Source organism: Pleurodeles waltl, chromosome 2_1, assembly GCF_031143425.1.
Source record: "Pleurodeles waltl isolate 20211129_DDA chromosome 2_1, aPleWal1.hap1.20221129, whole genome shotgun sequence".
NCBI classification, from domain to species: Eukaryota; Metazoa; Chordata; class Amphibia; order Caudata; family Salamandridae; genus Pleurodeles; species Pleurodeles waltl.
The window spans coordinates 526,619,357-526,635,154 of record NC_090438.1 but is presented as its reverse complement, the minus strand read 5'-3'; positions in this window follow the sequence as shown (position 1 = coordinate 526,635,154).

Here is a 15,798-nt window from a genome sequence, read left to right as displayed (position 1 = left end):
GTGACTTGCGGGGCTCAGCCCAGGTTCTGTTACCCAGAATCCTTTGCAAACCTCAAAATTTGGCTAAAAAAACACATGTTCCTCACATTTCTGTGGCAGAAAGTTCTGGAATCTGAGAGGAGCCACAAATTTTCTTCCATCCAGCGTTCCCCAAGTCTCCCGATAAAAATGATACCTCACTTGTGTGGGTAGGCCTAGCACCCGCGACAGGAAACGCCCCAAAGCGCAATGTGGACACATCCAAATTTTTGGAAGAAAACAGAGGTGTTTTTTGCGAAGTACCTACCTGTAGATTTTGGCCTCTAGCTCAGCCGGCACCTAGGGAAACCTACCAAACCTGTGCATTTCTGAAAACTAGAGACCTAGGGGAATCCAAGGAGGGGTGACTTGCGGGGCTCGGACCAGGTTCTGTTACCCAGAATCATTTGCAAACCTCAAAATTTGGCTAAAAAAACACATGTTCCTCACATTTCTGTGGCAGAAAGTTCTGGAATCTGAGAGGAGCCACAAATTTCCTTCCACCCAGCGTTTCCCCAACTCCCCATAAAAATTATACCTCACTTGTGTGGGTAGGCCTAGCGCCCGTGACAGGAAAGCCCCAAAGCGCAACGTGGACACATCCACATTTTTGGAAGAAAACAGAGGTGTTTTTTGCGAAGAGCCTACCTGTAGATTTTGGCCTCTAGCTCAGCCCGAACCTAGGGAAACCTACCAAACCTGTGCATTTCTGAAAACTAGAGACCTAGGGGAATCCAAGGAGGGGTGACTTGCGGGGCTCGGACCAGGTTCTGTTACCAAGAATCCTTTGCAAACCTCAAAATTTGGCTAAAAAAACACATGTTCCTCACATTTCTGTGGCAGAAAGCTCTGGAATCTGAGAGGAGCCACAAATTTCCTTCCACCCAGCGTTCCCCCAAGTCTCCCGATAAAAATGATACCTCACTTGTGTGGGTAGGCCTAGCGCCCGTGACAGGAAACGCCCCAAAGCGCAACGTGGACACATCCAAATTTTTGGAAGAAAACAGAGGTGTTTTTAGCGAAGTGCCTACCTGTAGATTTTGGCCTTTAGCTCAGCCGGCACCTAGGGAAACCTACCAAACCTGTGCATTTCTGAAAACTAGAGACCTAGGGGAATCCAAGGAGGGGTGACTTGCGGGGCTCGGACCAGGTTCTGTTACCCAGAATCCTTTGCAAACCTCAAAATTTGGCTAAAAAAACACATGTTCCTCACATTTCTGTGGCAGAAAGTTCTGGGATCTGAGAGGAGCCACAAATTTCCTTCCACCCAGCGTTCCCCCAAGTCTCCCGATAAAAATGATACCTCACTTGTGTGGGTAGGCCTAGCGCCCGCGACAGGAAACGCCCCAAAGCGCAACGTGGACACATCCAAATTTTTGGAAGAAAACAGAGGTGTTTTTTGCGAAGTACCTACCTGTAGATTTTGGCCTCTAGCTCAGCCGGCACATAGGGAAACCTACCAAACTTGTGCATTTCTGAAAACTACAGACCTAGGGGAATCCAAGGAGGGGTGACTTGCGGGGCTCAGACCAGGTTCTGTTACCCAGAATCCTTTGCAAACCTCAAAATTTGGCTAAAAAAAACACATGTTCCTCACATTTCTGTGGCAGAAAGTTCTGGAATCTGAGAGGAGCCACAAATTTTCTTCCATCCAGCGTTCCCCAAGTCTCCCGATAAAAATGATACCTCACTTGTGTGGGTAGGCCTAGCACCCGCGACAGGAAACGCCCCAAAGCGCAATGTGGACACATCCAAATTTTTGGAAGAAAACAGAGGTGTTTTTTGCGAAGTGCCTACCTGTAGATTTTGGCCTCTAGCTCAGCCGGCACCTAGGGAAACCTACCAAACCTGTGCATTTTCGGAAACTAGAGCCCTAGTGGAATCCAAGGAGGGGTGACTTGCGGGGCTCGGACCAGGTTCTGTTACCCAGAATCCTTTGCAAACCTCAAAATTTGGCTAAAAAAACACATGTTCCTCATATTTCTGTGGCAGAAAGCTCGGGAATCTGAGAGGAGCCACAAATTTCCTTCTACCCAGCGTTCCCCCAAGTCTCCCGATAAAAATGATACCTCACTTGTGTGGGTAGGCCTAGCGCCCGTGACAGGAAACGCCCCAAAGCGCAACGTGGTCACATCCAAATTTTTGGAAGAAAACAGAGGTGTTTTGTGCGAAGTACCTACCTGTAGATTTTGGCCTCTAGCTCAGCCGGCACCTAGGGAAACCTACCAAACCTGTGCATTTCTGAAAACTAGAGACCTAGGGGAATCCAAGGAGGGGTGACTTGCGGGGCTCAGACCAGGTTCTGTTACCCAGAATCCTTTGCAAACCTCAAAATTTGGCTAAAAAACACATGTTCCTCACATTTCTGTGGCAGAATGTTCTGGAATCTGAGAGGAGCCACAAATTTCCTTCCACCCAGCGTTCCCCCAAGTCTCCCGATAAAAATGATACCTCACTTGTGTGGGTAGGCCTAGCGACCGCGACAGGAAACGTACCAAAGCGCAACGTGGACACATCCAAATTTTTGGAAGAAAATAGAGGTGTTTTTTGCGAAGTGCCTACCTGTAGATTTTGGCCTCTAGCTCAGCCGGCACCTAGGGAAACCTACCAATCCTGTACATTTCTGAAAACTAGAGACCTAGGGGAATCCAAGGAGGGGTGACTTGCGGGGCTCGGACCAGGTTCTGTTACCCAGAATCCTTTGCAAAGCTCAAAATTTGGCTAAAAAAACACATGTTCCTCACAATTCTGTGGCAGAAAGCTCGGGAATCTGAGAGGAGCCACAAATTTCCTTCCACCCAGCGTTCCCCCAAGTCTCCCGATAAAAATGATACCTCACTTGTGTGGGTAGGCCTAGCGCCCGCGACAGGAAACGCCCCAAAGCGCAACGTGGACACATCCAAATTTTTGGAAGAAAACAGAGGTGTTTTTTGCGAAGTACCTACCTGTAGATTTTGGCCTCTAGCTCAGCCGGCACCTAGGGAAACCTACCAAACCTGTGCATTTCTGAAAACTAGAGACCTAGGGGAATCCAAGGAGGGGTGACTTGCGGGGCTCAGACCAGGTTCTGTTACCCAGAATCCTTTGCAAACCTCAAAATTTGGCTAAAAAAACACATGTTCCTCACATTTCTGTGGCAGAAAGTTCTGGAATCTGAGAGGAGCCACAAATTTTCTTCCATCCAGCGTTCCCCAAGTCTCCCGATAAAAATGATACCTCACTTGTGTGGGTAGGCCTAGCACCCGCGACAGGAAACGCCCCAAAGCGCAATGTGGACACATCCAAATTTTTGGAAGAAAACAGAGGTGTTTTTTGCGAAGTGCCTACCTGTAGATTTTGGCCTCTAGCTCAGCCGGCACCTAGGGAAACCTACCAAACCTGTGCATTTTCGGAAACTAGAGCCCTAGTGGAATCCAAGGAGGGGTGACTTGCGGGGCTCGGACCAGGTTCAGTTACCCAGAATCCTTTGCAAACCTCAAAATTTGGCTAAAAAAACACATGTTCCTCATATTTCTGTGGCAGAAAGCTCGGGAATCTGAGAGGAGCCACAAATTTCCTTCCACCCAGCGTTCCCCCAAGTCTCCCGATAAAAATTATACCTCACTTGTGTGGGTAGGCCTAGCGCCCGTGACAGGAAACGCCCCAAAGCGCAACGTGGTCACATCCAAATTTTTGGAAGAAAACAGAGGTGTTTTTTGCGAAGTACCTACCTGTAGATTTTGGCCTCTAGCTCAGCCGGCACCTAGGGAAACCTACCAAACCTGTGCATTTCTGAAAACTAGAGACCTAGGGGAATCCAAGGAGGGGTGACTTGCGGGGCTCGGACCAGGTTCTGTTACCCAGAATCATTTGCAAACCTCAACATTTGGCTAAAAAAACACATGTTCCTCACATTTCTGTGGCAGAAAGTTCTGGAATCTGAGAGGAGCCACAAATTTCCTTCCACCCAGCGTTCCCCCAAGTCTCCCGATAAAAATGATACCTCACTTGTGTGGGGAGGCATAGCGCCCGCGACAGGAAACGCACCAGAGCGCAACGTGGACACATCCAAATTTTTGGAAGAAAACAGAGGTGTTTTTTGCGAAGTGCCTACCTGTAGATTTTGGCCTCTAGCTCAGCCGGCACCTAGGGAAACCTACCAAACCTGTGCATTTCTGAAAACTAGAGACCTAGGGGAATCCAAGGAGGGGTGACTTGCTGGGCTCGGACCAGGTTCTGTTACCAAGAATCCTTTGCAAACCTCAAAATTTGGCTAAAAAAACACATGTTCCTCACATTTCTGTGGCAGAAAGCTCTGGAATCTGAGAGGAGCCACAAATTTCCTTCCACCCAGCGTTCCCCCAAGTCTCCCGATAAAAATGATACCTCACTTGTGTGGGTAGGCCTAGCGCCCGCGACAGGAAACGCCCCAAAGCGCAACGTGGACACATCCAAATTTTTGGAAGAAAACAGAGGTGTTTTTAGCGAAGTGCCTACCTGTAGATTTTGGCCTCTAGCTCAGCCGGCACCTAGGGAAGCCTACCAAACCTGTGCATTTCTGAAAACTAGAGACCTAGGGGAATCCAAGGAGGGGTGACTTGCGGGTCTCGGACTAGGTTCTGTTACCCATAATCCTTTGCAAACCTCAAAATTTGGCTAAAAAAACACATGTTCCTCACATTTCTGTGGCAGAAAGTTCTGGGATCTGAGAGGAGCCACAAATTTCCTTCCACCCAGCGTTCCCCCAAGTCTCCCGATAAAAATGATACCTCACTTGTGTGGGTAGGCCTAGCGCCCGCGACAGGAAACGCCCCAAAGCGCAACGTGGACACATCCAAATTTTTGGAAGAAAACAGAGGTGTTTTTAGCGAAGTGCCTACCTGTAGATTTTGGCCTCTAGCTCAGTCGGCACCTAGGGAAACCTACCAAACCTGTGCATTTCTGAAAACTAGAGCCCTAGGGGAATCCAAGGAGGGGTGACTTGCGGCGCTCTGACCAGGTTCTGTTACCCAGAATCCTTTGCAAACCTCAAAATTTGGCTAAAAAAACACATGTTCCTCACAATTCTGTGGCAGAAAGCTCGGGAATCTGAGAGGAGCCACAAATTTCCTTCCACCCATCGTTCCCCCAAGTCTCCCGATAAAAATGATACCTCACTTGTGTGGGTAGGCCTAGCGCCCGCGACAGGAAACGCCCCAAAGCGCAACGTGGACACATCCAAATTTTTGGAAGAAAACAGAGGTGTTTTTTGCGAAGTACCTACCTGTAGATTTTGGCCTCCAACTCAGCCGGCACCTAGGGAAACCTACCAAACTTGTGCATTTCTGAAAACTACAGACCTAGGGGAATCCAAGGAGGGGTGACTTGCGGGGCTCAGACCAGGTTCTGTTACCCAGAATCCTTTGCAAACCTCAAAATTTGGCTAAAAAAAACACATGTTCCTCACATTTCTGTGGCAGAAAGTTCTGGAATCTGAGAGGAGCCACAAATTTTCTTCCATCCAGCGTTCCCCAAGTCTCCCGATAAAAATGATACCTCACTTGTGTGGGTAGGCCTAGCACCCGCGACAGGAAACGCCCCAAAGCGCAATGTGGACACATCCAAATTTTTGGAAGAAAACAGAGGTGTTTTTTGCGAAGTGCCTACCTGTAGATTTTGGCCTCTAGCTCAGCCGGCACCTAGGGAAACCTACCAAACCTGTGCATTTTCGGAAACTAGAGCCCTAGTGGAATCCAAGGAGGGGTGACTTGCGGGGCTCGGACCAGGTTCTGTTACCCAGAATCCTTTGCAAACCTCAAAATTTGGCTAAAAAAACACATGTTCCTCATATTTCTGTGGCAGAAAGCTCGGGAATCTGAGAGGAGCCACAAATTTCCTTCCACCCAGCGTTCCCCCAAGTCTCCCGATAAAAATGATACCTCACTTGTGTGGGTAGGCCTAGCGCCCGCGACAGGAAACGCCCCAAAGCGCAACGTGGACACATCCAAATTTTTGGAAGAAAACAGAGGTGTTTTTTGCGAAGTACCTACCTGTAGATTTTGGCCTCTAGCTCAGCCGGCACCTAGGGAAACCTACCAAACCTGTGCATTTCTGAAAACTAGAGACCTAGGGGAATCCAAGGAGGGGTGACTTGCGGGGCTCAGCCCAGGTTCTGTTACCCAGAATCCTTTGCAAACCTCAAAATTTGGCTAAAAAAACACATGTTCCTCATATTTCTGTGGCAGAAAGCTCGGGAATCTGAGAGGAGCCACAAATTTCCTTCCACCCAGCGTTCCCCCAAGTCTCCCGATAAAAATGATACCTCACTTGTGTGGGTAGGCCTAGCGCCCGCGACAGGAAACGCCCCAAAGCGCAACGTGGACACATCCAAATTTTTGGAAGAAAACAGAGGTGTTTTTTGCGAAGTACCTACCTGTAGATTTTGGCCTCTAGCTCAGCCGGCACCTAGGGAAACCTACCAAACCTGTGCATTTCTGAAAACTAGAGACCTAGGGGAATCCAAGGAGGGGTGACTTGCGGGGCTCAGCCCAGGTTCTGTTACCCAGAATCCTTTGCAAACCTCAAAATTTGGCTAAAAAAACACATGTTCCTCACAATTCTGTGGCAGAAAGCTCGGGAATCTGAGAGGAGCCACAAATTTCCTTCCACCCAGCGTTCCCCCAAGTCTCCCGATAAAAATGATACCTCACTTGTGTGGGTAGGCCTAGCGCCCGCGACAGGAAACGCCCCAAAGCGCAACGTGGACACATCCAAATTTTTGGAAGAAAACAGAGGTGTTTTTTGCGAAGTACCTACCTGTAGATTTTGGCCTCTAGCTCAGCCGGCATCTAGGGAAACCTACCAAACCTGTGCATTTCTGAAAACTAGAGACCTAGGGGAATCCAAGGAGGGGTGACTTGCGGGGCTCAGACCAGGTTCTGTTACCCAGAATCCTTTGCAAACCTCAAAATTTGGCTAAAAAAACACATGTTCCTCACATTTCTGTGGCAGAAAGTTCTGGAATCTGAGAGGAGCCACAAATTTTCTTCCATCCAGCGTTCCCCAAGTCTCCCGATAAAAATGATACCTCACTTGTGTGGGTAGGCCTAGCACCCGCGACAGGAAACGCCCCAAAGCGCAATGTGGACACATCCAAATTTTTGGAAGAAAACAGAGGTGTTTTTTGCGAAGTGCCTACCTGTAGATTTTGGCCTCTAGCTCAGCCGGCACCTAGGGAAACCTACCAAACCTGTGCATTTTCGGAAACTAGAGCCCTAGTGGAATCCAAGGAGGGGTGACTTGCGGGGCTCGGACCAGGTTCAGTTACCCAGAATCCTTTGCAAACCTCAAAATTTGGCTAAAAAAACACAAGTTCCTCATATTTCTGTGGCAGAAAGCTCGGGAATCTGAGAGGAGCCACAAATTTCCTTCCACCCAGCGTTCCCCCAAGTCTCCCGATAAAAATGATACCTCACTTGTGTGGGTAGGCCTAGCGCCCGTGACAGGAAACGCCCCAAAGCGCAACGTGGTCACATCCAAATTTTTGGAAGAAAACAGAGGTGTTTTTTGCGAAGTACCTACCTGTAGATTTTGGCCTCTAGCTCAGCCGGCACCTAGGGAAACCTACCAAACCTGTGCATTTCTGAAAACTAGAGACCTAGGGGAATCCAAGGAGGGTTGACTTGCGGGGCTCGGACCAGGTTCTGTTACCCAGAATCATTTGCAAACCTCTAAATTTGGCTAAAAAAACACATGTTCCTCACATTTCTGTGGCAGAAAGTTCTGGAATCTGAGAGGAGCCACAAATTTCCTTCCACCCAGCGTTTCCCCAACTCCCCATAAAAATTATACCTCACTTGTGTGGGTAGGCCTAGCGCCCGTGACAGGAAACGCCCGAAAGCGCAACGTGGACACATCCACATTTTTGGAAGAAAACAGAAGTGTTTTTTGCGAAGTGCCTACCTGTAGATTTTGGCCTCTAGCTCAGCCGGAACCTAGGGAAACCTACCAAACCTGTGCATTTCTGAAAACTAGAGACCTAGGGGAATCCAAGGAGGGGTGACTTGCGGGGCTCGGACCAGGTTCTGTTACCCAGAATCCTTTGCAAACCTCAAAATTTGGCTAAAAAAACACATGTTCCTCACATTTCTGTGGCAGAAAGCTCGGGAATCTGAGAGGAGCCACAAATTTCCTTCCACCCAGCGTTCCCCCAAGTCTCCCGATAAAAATGATACCTCACTTGTGTGGGTAGGCCTAGCGCCCGCGACAGGAAACGCCCCAAAGCGCAACGTGGACACATCCAAATTTTTGGAAGAAAACAGAGGTGTTTTTTGCGAAGTACCTACCTGTAGATTTTGGCCTCTAGCTCAGCCGGCACCTAGGGAAACCTACCAAACCTGTGCATTTCTGAAAACTAGAGACCTAGGGGAATCCAAGGAGGGGTGACTTGCGGGGCTCAGCCCAGGTTCTGTTACCCAGAATCCTTTGCAAACCTCAAAATTTGGCTAAAAAAACACATGTTCCTCACAATTCTGTGGCAGAAAGCTCGGGAATCTGAGAGGAGCCACAAATTTCCTTCCACCCAGCGTTCCCCCAAGTCTCCCGATAAAAATGATACCTCACTTGTGTGGGTAGGCCTAGCGCCCGCGACAGGAAACGCCCCAAAGCGCAACGTGGACACATCCAAATTTTTGGAAGAAAACAGAGGTGTTTTTTGCGAAGTACCTACCTGTAGATTTTGGCCTCTAGCTCAGCCGGCATCTAGGGAAACCTACCAAACCTGTGCATTTCTGAAAACTAGAGACCTAGGGGAATCCAAGGAGGGGTGACTTGCGGGGCTCAGACCAGGTTCTGTTACCCAGAATCCTTTGCAAACCTCAAAATTTGGCTAAAAAAACACATGTTCCTCACATTTCTGTGGCAGAAAGTTCTGGAATCTGAGAGGAGCCACAAATTTTCTTCCATCCAGCGTTCCCCAAGTCTCCCGATAAAAATGATACCTCACTTGTGTGGGTAGGCCTAGCACCCGCGACAGGAAACGCCCCAAAGCGCAATGTGGACACATCCAAATTTTTGGAAGAAAACAGAGGTGTTTTTTGCGAAGTGCCTACCTGTAGATTTTGGCCTCTAGCTCAGCCGGCACCTAGGGAAACCTACCAAACCTGTGCATTTTCGGAAACTAGAGCCCTAGTGGAATCCAAGGAGGGGTGACTTGCGGGGCTCGGACCAGGTTCAGTTACCCAGAATCCTTTGCAAACCTCAAAATTTGGCTAAAAAAACACAAGTTCCTCATATTTCTGTGGCAGAAAGCTCGGGAATCTGAGAGGAGCCACAAATTTCCTTCCACCCAGCGTTCCCCCAAGTCTCCCGATAAAAATGATACCTCACTTGTGTGGGTAGGCCTAGCGCCCGTGACAGGAAACGCCCCAAAGCGCAACGTGGTCACATCCAAATTTTTGGAAGAAAACAGAGGTGTTTTTTGCGAAGTACCTACCTGTAGATTTTGGCCTCTAGCTCAGCCGGCACCTAGGGAAACCTACCAAACCTGTGCATTTCTGAAAACTAGAGACCTAGGGGAATCCAAGGAGGGTTGACTTGCGGGGCTCGGACCAGGTTCTGTTACCCAGAATCATTTGCAAACCTCTAAATTTGGCTAAAAAAACACATGTTCCTCACATTTCTGTGGCAGAAAGTTCTGGAATCTGAGAGGAGCCACAAATTTCCTTCCACCCAGCGTTTCCCCAACTCCCCATAAAAATTATACCTCACTTGTGTGGGTAGGCCTAGCGCCCGTGACAGGAAACGCCCGAAAGCGCAACGTGGACACATCCACATTTTTGGAAGAAAACAGAAGTGTTTTTTGCGAAGTGCCTACCTGTAGATTTTGGCCTCTAGCTCAGCCGGAACCTAGGGAAACCTACCAAACCTGTGCATTTCTGAAAACTAGAGACCTAGGGGAATCCAAGGAGGGGTGACTTGCGGGGCTCGGACCAGGTTCTGTTACCCAGAATCCTTTGCAAACCTCAAAATTTGGCTAAAAAAACACATGTTCCTCACATTTCTGTGGCAGAAAGCTCGGGAATCTGAGAGGAGCCACAAATTTCCTTCCACCCAGCGTTCCCCCAAGTCTCCCGATAAAAATGATACCTCACTTGTGTGGGGAGGCATAGCGCCCGCGACAGGAAACGCACCAGAGCGCAACGTGGACACATCCAAATTTTTGGAAGAAAACAGAGGTGTTTTTTGCGAAGTGCCTACCTGTAGATTTTGGCCTCTAGCTCAGCCGGCACCTAGGGAAACCTACCAAACCTGTGCATTTCTGAAAACTAGAGACCTAGGGGAATCCAAGGAGGGGTGACTTGCTGGGCTCGGACCAGGTTCTGTTACCAAGAATCCTTTGCAAACCTCAAAATTTGGCTAAAAAAACACATGTTCCTCACATTTCTGTGGCAGAAAGCTCTGGAATCTGAGAGGAGCCACAAATTTTCTTCCACCCAGCGTTCCCCCAAGTCTCCCGATAAAAATGATACCTCACTTGTGTGGGTAGGCCTAGCGCCCGCGACAGGAAACGCCCCAAAGCGCAACGTGGACACATCCAAATTTTTGGAAGAAAACAGAGGTGTTTTTAGCGAAGTGCCTACCTGTAGATTTTGGCCTCTAGCTCAGCCGGCACCTAGGGAAACCTACCAAACCTGTGCATTTCTGAAAACTAGAGACCTAGGGGAATCCAAGGAGGGGTGACTTGCGGGGCTCGGACCAGGTTCTGTTACCCAGAATCCTTTGCAAACCTCAAAATTTGGCTAAAAAAACACATGTTCCTCACATTTCTGTGGCAGAAAGTTCTGGGATCTGAGAGGAGCCACAAATTTCCTTCCACCCAGCATTCCCCCAAGTCTCCCGATAAAAATGATACCTCACTTGTGTGGGTAGGCCTAGCGCCCGCGACAGGAAACGCCCCAAAGCGCAACGTGGACACATCCAAATTTTTGGAAGAAAACAGAGGTGTTTTTAGCGAAGTGCCTACCTGTAGATATTGGCCTCTAGCTCAGTCGGCACCTAGGGAAACCTACCAAACCTGTGCATTTCTGAAAACTAGAGCCCTAGGGGAATCCAAGGAGGGGTGACTTGCGGCGCTCGGACCAGGTTCTGTTACCCAGAATCCTTTGCAAACCTCAAAATTTGGCTAAAAAAACACATGTTCCTCACAATTCTGTGGCAGAAAGCTCGGGAATCTGAGAGGAGCCACAAATTTCCTTCCACCCATCGTTCCCCCAAGTCTCCCGATAAAAATGATACCTCACTTGTGTGGGTAGGCCTAGCGCCCGCGACAGGAAACGCCCCAAAGCGCAACGTGGACACATCCAAATTTTTGGAAGAAAACAGAGGTGTTTTTTGCGAAGTACCTACCTGTAGATTTTGGCCTCTAGCTCAGCCGGCACCTAGGGAAACCTACCAAACTTGTGCATTTCTGAAAACTACAGACCTAGGGGAATCCAAGGAGGGGTGACTTGCTGGGCTCGGACCAGGTTCTGTTACCAAGAATCCTTTGCAAACCTCAAAATTTGGCTAAAAAAACACATGTTCCTCACATTTCTGTGGCAGAAAGTTCTGGGATCTGAGAGGAGCCACAAATTTCCTTCCACCCAGCGTTCCCCCAAGTCTCCCGATAAAAATGATACCTCACTTGTGTGGGTAGGCCTAGCGCCCGCGACAGGAAACGCCCCAAAGCGCAACGTGGACACATCCAAATTTTTGGAAGAAAACAGAGGTGTTTTTAGCGAAGTGCCTACCTGTAGATATTGGCCTCTAGCTCAGTCGGCACCTAGGGAAACCTACCAAACCTGTGCATTTTTGAAAACTAGAGCCCTAGGGGAATCCAAGGAGGGGTGACTTGCGGCGCTCGGACCAGGTTCTGTTACCCAGAATCCTTTGCAAACCTCAAAATTTGGCTAAAAAAACACATGTTCCTCACAATTCTGTGGCAGAAAGCTCGGGAATCTGAGAGGAGCCACAAATTTCCTTCCACCCATCGTTCCCCCAAGTCTCCCGATAAAAATGATACCTCACTTGTGTGGGTAGGCCTAGCGCCCGCGACAGGAAACGCCCCAAAGCGCAACGTGGACACATCCAAATTTTTGGAAGAAAACAGAGGTGTTTTTTGCGAAGTACCTACCTGTAGATTTTGGCCTCTAGCTCAGCCGGCACCTAGGGAAACCTACCAAACTTGTGCATTTCTGAAAACTACAGACCTAGGGGAATCCAAGGAGGGGTGACTTGCGGGGCTCAGACCAGGTTCTGTTACCCAGAATCCTTTGCAAACCTCAAAATTTGGCTAAAAAAAACACATGTTCCTCACATTTCTGTGGCAGAAAGTTCTGGAATCTGAGAGGAGCAACAAATTTTCTTCCATCCAGCGTTCCCCAAGTCTCCCGATAAAAATGATACCTCACTTGTGTGGGTAGGCTTAGCACCCGCGACAGGAAACGCCCCAAAGCGCAATGTGGACACATCCAAATTTTTGGAAGAAAACAGAGGTGTTTTTTGCGAAGTGCCTACCTGTAGATTTTGGCCTCTAGCTCAGCCGGCACCTAGGGAAACCTACCAAACCTGTGCATTTTCGGAAACTAGAGCCCTAGTGGAATCCAAGGAGGGGTGACTTGCGGGGCTCGGACCAGGTTCTGTTACCCAGAATCCTTTGCAAACCTCAAAATTTGGCTAAAAAAACACATGTTCCTCATATTTCTGTGGCAGAAAGCTCGGGAATCTGAGAGGAGCCACAAATTTCCTTCCACCCAGCGTTCCCCCAAGTCTCCCGATAAAAATTATACCTCACTTGTGTGGGTAGGCCTAGCGCCCGTGACAGGAAACGCCCCAAAGCGCAACGTGGTCACATCCAAATTTTTGGAAGAAAACAGAGGTGTTTTGTGCGAAGTACCTACCTGTAGATTTTGGCCTCTAGCTCAGCCGGCACCTAGGGAAACCTACCAAACCTGTGCATTTCTGAAAACTAGAGACCTAGGGGAATCCAAGGAGGGGTGACTTGCGGGGCTCGGACCAGGTTCTGTTACCCAGAATCATTTGCAAACCTCAAAATTTGGCTAAAAAAACACATGTTCCTCACATTTCTGTGGCAGAAAGTTCTGGAATCTGAGAGGAGCCACAAATTTCCTTCCACCCAGCGTTTCCCCAACTCCCCATAAAAATGATACCTCACTTGTGTGGGTAGGCCTAGCGCCCGTGACAGGAAACGCCCCAAAGCGCAACGTGGACACATCCACATTTTTGGAAGAAAACAGAGGTGTTTTTTGCGAAGTGCCTACCTGTAGATTTTGGCCTCTAGCTCAGCCGGCACCTAGGGAAACCTACCAAACCTGTGCATTTCTGAAAACTAGAGACCTAGGGAAATCCAAGTAGGGGTGACTTGCGGGGCTCAGACCAGGTTCTGTTACCCAGAATCCTTTGCAAACCTCAAAATTTGGCTAAAAAAACACATGTTCTTCACATTTCTGTGGCAGAAAGTTCTGGAATCTGAGAGGAGCCACAAATTTCCATCCACCCAGCGTTCCCCCAAGACTCCCGATAAAAATGATACCTCACTTGTGTGGGTAGGCCTAGCGCCCGCGACAGGAAACGCCCCAAAGCGCAACGTGGACACATCAAAATTTTTGGAAGAAAACAGAGGTGTTTTTTGCGAAGTGCCTACCTGTAGATTTTGGCCTCTAGCTCAGCCGGCACCTAGGGAAATCTACCAAACCTGTGCATTTCTGAAAACTAGAGACCTAGGGGAATCCAAGGAGGGGTGACTTGCGGGGCTCGGACCAGGTTCTGTTACCCAGAATCCTTTGCAAACCTCAAAATTTGGCTAAAAAAACACATGTTCCTCACATTTCTGTGGCAGAAAGTTCTGGAATCTGAGAGGAGCCACAAATTTCCTTCCACCCAGCGTTCCCCCAAGTCTCCCGATAAAAATGATACCTCACTTGTGTGGGTAGGCCTAGCGCCCGTGACAGGAAACGCCCCAAAGCGCAACGTGGACACATCCAAATTTTTGGAAGAAAACAGAGGTGTTTTTTTTGCGAAGTACCTACCTGTAGATTTTGGCCTCTAGCTCAGCCGGCACCTAGGGAAACCTACCAAACCTGTGCATTTCTGAAAACTAGAGACCTAGGGGAATCCAAGGAGGAGTGACTTGCGGGGCTCAGACCAGGTTCTGTTACCCAGAATCCTTTGCAAACCTCAAAATTTGGCTAAAAAACACATGTTCCTCACATTTCTGTGGCAGAAAGTTCTGGAATCTGAGAGGAGCCACAAATTTCCTTCCACCCAGCGTTCCCCCAAGTCTCCCGATAAAAATGATACCTCACTTGTGTGGGTAGGCCTAGCGACCGCGACAGGAAACGTACCAAAGCGCAACGTGGACACATCCAAATTTTTGGAAGAAAATAGAGGTGTTTTTTGCGAAGTGCCTACCTGTAGATTTTGGCCTCTAGCTCAGCCGGCACCTAGGGAAACCTACCAAACCTGTACATTTCTGAAAACTAGAGACCTAGGGGAATCCAAGGAGGGGTGACTTGCGGGGCTCGAACCAGGTTCTGTTACCCAGAATCCTTTGCAAACCTCAAAATTTGGCTAAAAAAACACATGTTCCTCACATTTCTGTGGCAGAAAGTTCTGGCATCTGAGAGGAGCCACACATTTCTTTCCACCCAGCGTTCCCCCAAGTCTCCCGATAAAAATGATACCTCACTTGTGTGGGTAGGCCTAGCGCCCGCGACAGGAAACGCCCCAAAGCGCAACGTGGACACATCCAAATTTTTGGAAGAAAACAGAGGTGTTTTTAGCGAAGTGCCTACCTGTAGATTTTGGCCTCTAGCTCAGCCGGCACCTAGGGAAATCTACCAAACCTGTGCATTTCTGAAAACTAGAGACCTAGGGGAATCCAAGGAGGGGTGACTTGCGGGGCTCGGACCAGGTTCTGTTACCCAGAATCCTTTGCAAACCTCAAAATTTGGCTAAAAAAACACATGTTCCTCACATTTCTGTGGCAGAAAGTTCTGGAATCTGAGAGGAGCCACAAATTTCCTTCCACCCAGCGTTCCCCCAAGTCTCCCGATAAAAATGATACCTCACTTGTGTGGGTAGGCCTAGCGCCTGCGACAGGAAACGCCCCAAAGCGCAACGTGGACACATCCAAATTTTTGGAAGAAAACAGAGGTGTTTTTTTGCGAAGTACCTACCTGTAGATTTTGGCCTCTAGCTCAGCCGACACCTAGGGAAACCTACCAAACCTGTGCATTTCTGAAAACTAGAGACCTAGGGGAATCCAAGGAGGGGTGACTTGCGGGGCTCAGACCAGGTTCTGTTACCCAGAATCCTTTGCAAACCTCAAAATTTGGCTAAAAAAACACATGTTCCTCACATTTCTGTGGCAGAAAGTTCTGGAATCTGAGAGGAGCCACAAATTTTCTTCCATCCAGCGTTCCCCAAGTCTCCCGATAAACATTATACCTCACTTGTGTGGGTAGTCCTAGCACCCGCGACAGGAAACGCCCCAAAGCGCAATGTGGACACATCCAAATTTTTGGAAGAAAACAGAGGTGTTTTTTGCGAAATGCCTACCTGTAGATTTTGGCCTCTAGCTCAGCCGGCACCTAGGGAAACCTACCAAACCTGTGCATTTCCGGAAACTAGAGCCCTAGTGGAATCCAAGGAGGGGTGACTTGCGGGGCTCGGACCAGGTTCTGTTACCCAGAATCCTTTGCAAACCTCAAAATTTGGCTAAAAAAACACATGTTCCTCATATTTCTGTGGCAGAAAGATCGT